We start from the raw sequence: 4,928 nt of genomic DNA on the forward strand, positions 1-4,928 counted from the left end.
GTAACCAGTGGCTTTGAATGAAGCATGTTCCTTGCAAAACAACATCGCCTTACACAACAAACAAATGGGGAAAAACAAGAACTTATAAAACAACTTCCACTCAATTAGCAAAACAGAGAATGGCTCCACTGGTTACAAAATTCACCATGGTAGATTATTCTGTCGATTTCCCAAAATGTTAGTATTGAACTTTTTACAATCAGCACAAAAAGCTATCCACTACCGAAACCCTTGAAAAGCAAGGAGTAGTACAACAATTCGTTCCATGTATCAGGTACGCCTGGTAAACACCAATGGCTACAATCACCAAACTCATCTGGATTCTTCCTCTGGTCAGAATTGTAGTCAGGGATGTAAACTGAAGGGTGACCATCCTTGCGAAACCCTGTCAATCCTGTAATGTCCAGCAATGTAACAGGAAACTTTGTCTTCTGTAGAACTTGCTTTACTATGGGCACCTGAGGAGGCACTGGAGGTTTGTATCCTACTATTTGCACTGGTTCCGTCTGGTTGTAACATCGATGCCCATTTCTCTCATTCCATTCACTTGAACTGCAATATTTTCATAACTGATTATATATCATTCTGAAAAACTAGCAAGACACTGTGCTGTATTTGTGTAACCAGTTACCTCTCATGTGCAGGGGACGTGGTTCTGTAGAAGACCAGAGATCTTTTTGGATCAAGGTTTGCAGATATCCAATTTGCCCATGTTGTCAACCCCTTCCTGTAAGCTAACAATGGATCCATGTTTCTGTAAAGCCGATTGCCTTTCATAATAGCCTCCCATCTGTCAAACCAAATGATTATTTCACTGAATTAGTGAAAGAGATACTTTTATTAGTGAAAGAGAGCTTTTTATTTGTGGTATGGGGCCTCATCTGGGCATAACCATTTGATTACTAAAATTTATATAGATATACATATTTTATCAGAGAAAGTGCTGCACAGGTGCTGGAGTCCATTAAAGAAATACACTGTATTGGAATACAAACAGGTATGGGAACTAAAAATACTAAACAAAATCCATTTTGTCTGAAGATAGTAGATTATTCAACTGGTTTTTTTGACGGAGATCACAAAGAAGTAGATGTGGATGTGGGTTCTTGATCTTTCATTCACCAGATCAGGGCTTTTGGGTTCACTGGGTGCTGGCAACTGCACAAACACTAGGGCAGAAGCCATGGCATTATGGGGATTACTCTAAATTTTTGAACATTTTTAAAATCTACATATTCTGAGATTCCAAGATTATCATTGATTATGTTAGAGAACATGCAAAAATATACAAACCTACTCTCCAAAGTTGGCTGCAACAAATCACATATTTCTGGAATACTCATAAAAACTCTACCATTAAACATATTGGTAGAGATTTCAATCGAGCTTTGGATGGACTTTCAAAGCAAAGGCTACTGGATGAGCTGGATAGGATACATATCAAGATAAGGGACCTTTGCATAGATGTCGGAGTGCTCCCACTACCAAAATAATTCCACTTCTTCCTAAATCCAATTTTTGCTTCTACTGATGGAATTTTTTTGTTATCTATGTCTTTAAATCACTACATGTCTTACACATAATATCTTGTCTTTTACAGGACTTGCATACTGAACTATTAGACTATTCTGCATTTTGAATATTATGTAAATATGTTTAGAACAATGCATATAGACATGATAACTGAAAATGATGGCAGTGTGTTTGACCCTCGAGTCAGATGGACTCGTATCAGTTCTGAACTGCTGATATATGCTGTAGCATTATTATGTTTAGATACACATTTGGAATATGAATATATCTTCTTCTTTTTCATGCCGGAAAAAAAAAACCCTAAAAGCAACACAAACTCTATCCTCCTTCATGGAAAATAAATAAAAATAAAATGTACAAAATATCTAAAACATTTCTTACGATTCTCCTTCGGAATGCAACCACCAGTGTGAGGATTCAAAAACCAGGACGTCGACTCCTTTCCAGTATAATGTTCTTCAACTGAGCCCATTTTCTCCAACTGAGTCCAACTGTATAATGTTCTTCCCACCAATAGTACTCTGCTGAACTAGAAATGGATCCCACAAAAACTCCACCGAGGCGTTGTAATCCTTGTTAAAAAAACAAAATGTTGCCGTTGAGAAAAACTTCACAATCCAACCAAGTCAAAGAAAGAAGCAAGCGCCGACATATATATATATAGAACACATGACTAGACGCAGCAGCAGTTTACCAAGGCCTTGAATATTATTAGAGATGCTTGATAAACCAGAGTTTTCTTATTGCTAGGAATCGCCACTTGAAGCATGCACACCATGGATTACCACTGGCTTCGTGTTATCGAGTCTCCAACGAACATTAATCGCTTTCCCCTCAATCGCGACAGCATATCTTTGGCGTTGAATCTGAATCGATTAACACGAACATTAAACTTTAAATCTAAATCTATATATATTGAGCAACATCGTTAAAAATAAAAATAAAAATCAATTTTCCCGTTAGATAGAGAATTAATTTAAAGTGAGGTGGTTGGTATTAAGGGAGTAAAGTTGTAGATTTAAAGTGAGGTGGTTGGTATTAAGGGAGTAAAGTTGTTGGTACCAATGGAGAGTTAGAGTAAGGTTGTTTATTTATTAGTCAAAAAGAAAAATAGATTTATTTATTTGAGAATTTACAAGACTCAAAGTCAATACAACATTATAATAAAAAGTTAATACAACATTATAATAATAAGACATTATAGTTTATCATGTCACCTAGGTGGGGTTGTTGGTACCAAGGGATGGCTAGAGTGAGGTTGTTTATTTGTTAGAACGAGAACTAGAGGGAAAGAAATCACCCTATTTATTTAAGAACTCACAAAACTGAATGCCAATACAACATTACAATGATAAGACATTATAGTTCATCATGTCACCTAAGTGGAGAGGGGTGAGGAGCGCTAAAATGAAGTTACTTGTACCAAGATAGCCTAGATGTATATTCATTCATTTAAGAATTCAGACTACTTATAGCTAATACAATATTACAATGATAAGACATTATAATTCATCATATCACCTAAATGAGAAAATAGTAATCATTCTACCCAACCACCTCCAATAACCCCATTAAAAACCAACATTTACAATATCACATAACTATTCTCTATTTCATATATATTTTTGCATTCTCGGTCCTCTAGCAAACTCTGCAAAACCATGTTTGCAAACCATATAAGAAGAAAGAAAACAATGAAAAAGGGGCAGAGTGTACTGTCTTTTGAGTACCTGGGAACCGAACAGTGGCTCGGCTGCCATCTCCATTTCTCGTAATCAGAATCTGGTCTTCCATTCTTCCCACAGTTTACTCTTCCTTCAATCATGTAAGGGCATTATCCAGCGGGATAAAGAGGATATGAGGCATCGTGGACCCACGCCCCAGAGAAGAGATCGCAGTTACCTGCAACTCTTCTATGGTGCATTGCATGATTGAAATTGAGGTCGACTTCTCTGTCCACCATCTCTGCAGCCACTTCTCCATCTCGAGTATCGTCGATTACATGGCCACCAAAAACAGTGGTTGCGTGCAGTTGGAAATGGTTACTACTTGTTTTTTCTTCTGACGAAACAGTAGACGCAAAAATACGGTTGCTCGCAAGGAAGAGCAAGCATGTAATAGTAGTGCTAAGTACAAACCTAAAGCTGACAGAGGCCATTGCTAATGATGACTTGTTGCAGCCAGGAAAACCTAAATTGTGAGTTATATAGCGAGACAAAGATTGGTATTGGGGAGGAAAGACTGACATTCAGCAACAAGTCAACAAGAGTGATCCTTATCTTGATTCCTTATGCTAAATATTTCGGAGATCGAAATCAAATTGTTTACTGTTATTTTGTGATCTAATTTGTTTGTTTAAAATTCTACGACGACAACAAGATAAAAGTCTTATAATTTGACTTAGATTTTATCATTCAATCTTTTGAATTTTGAAATCTACAATCAACTTAAACTTAATTTAGTAACAGCGGTCAGAGGAGACTAACAGGAAATTTAACTGAGTAAAATTCATCGATATATCTATCCAAATGCATGCAGAAGTTGTTTAAGAATATTTCGGGACCGGCACCATACTGAGATGCGTTTCAAAGTTGATACGGATGAAGAAAAGGGGGAGCCTGGGTAATCGTGAACCCAAATTCAGTATACAATTTTAATTAAATAATGGAATCTTTCGTCGGTCCTTCCAAATCTGGAGCGGATTTTCGGGCTCCAATCTATAACTCAAACATCTAATCATTTTTATTATTAAAAACATCAAACAAAAATATGAAGTAATATTAATCAAAATTCAAATCAAAGTGAGTTACATCACTTCGAACCACTTAAATTACCCGAAACAAAGTGGGGATTCCAACTTATTATGTGAAATACAATGGGAAGCTTTCAATGTTTACTTCTCACATAGTAAGACGATGTTCATATTACACTTTTGTTTGTAAAATTAAAAGCTTTAGCATTACCCGACCTGAAGTTGCATTTGGTTAGCCATTACAATAAATGTATATTCCTTCAAACACCATGGTGTGCTTTCTTCTTGTTCTTTTGCGTGTGGATTTTCTTTGAAATGAAAGTAACAAAAAAAGTAGGAATTAAAGGTAAACTCGATTTCATATTGTAAGCTCTTTATAATAGCCTCGAGGGTAGCTTTGTCATTTGGGTCTATCCTAAGTTTGACAATCAACTCCTTGTAGCTTTGATTTTGCAGACCAGGACTCTTGAATTAGGCTTTTCTTGTTTTATTTTGGTGGCATTTTTCTCTAACAATTTTTTCAGCCTTGCTAATAGTCAAGGCTCCCTTGCTCAACTCAATATAGATAACCTCTCCCGCCTACCTATAAAAATTGATCTTGTCTTGAAAAGGGACATTAGACATGTCTAAGGACAAATCCACT

At 36.3% G+C, this 4,928-nt stretch overlaps 1 pseudogene; it reads right to left on the reverse strand.

The window, feature by feature from the left end:
* Positions 1 to 212: 212 nt before the first annotated feature.
* Positions 213 to 3,691, reverse strand: LOC149219573 (protein trichome birefringence-like 36; annotated as a pseudogene).
* Positions 3,692 to 4,928: the final 1,237 nt, after the last annotated feature.

The sequence above is a fragment of the Pinus tabuliformis genome, chromosome Q (genome assembly GCF_031772625.1).
Source record: "Pinus tabuliformis cultivar Carrire ecotype Pingquan chromosome Q, CPIR1, whole genome shotgun sequence".
Classification (NCBI taxonomy): Eukaryota; Viridiplantae; Streptophyta; class Pinopsida; order Pinales; family Pinaceae; genus Pinus; species Pinus tabuliformis.